Genomic DNA, 417 nt, shown 5'->3' with positions numbered 1-417 from the left:
GTTTTTAAGACCTTGTCTCAAAAAAAAAACAACAAAATAACAAACATAGAAATAAAGAACTAAAAAGCATGAGGAAGGGGGTTGTAGGTGTGGGCCTTCCATAGTGGACTTAGGGTCCCGGTGCACACTGTCGAGTTCTGCTCCGGTCAGCAGGGGGCGCCGAGGAGAAGGCGGGCGGAAGGCCACGGGCGGCAAAGTCGGGTATTCAGGCTCCAGAGCCGGGTTGCCGTTCAGCCACCCGCCCGTCTACTGGTCTGCCTGCAGCACCGGCCAGGACCCGGGTTCGGACCAGACTCTAGCCCGCCGCGAGAAAGCCAGCCATACTAACACCCGCCCGTGTCCGCGCCTGCCCGGAAGCGCGGGCGCAGAGGGGGCGGGGCCTGGAAGCGCTTCCGGGGGCGGGGGGCGCGGGCAGGG

This window comes from Rattus norvegicus, chromosome 3 (genome assembly GCF_036323735.1).
Source record: "Rattus norvegicus strain BN/NHsdMcwi chromosome 3, GRCr8, whole genome shotgun sequence".
NCBI classification, from domain to species: domain Eukaryota; kingdom Metazoa; phylum Chordata; class Mammalia; order Rodentia; family Muridae; genus Rattus; species Rattus norvegicus.
Note: the sequence above shows the minus strand (reverse complement) of the source record.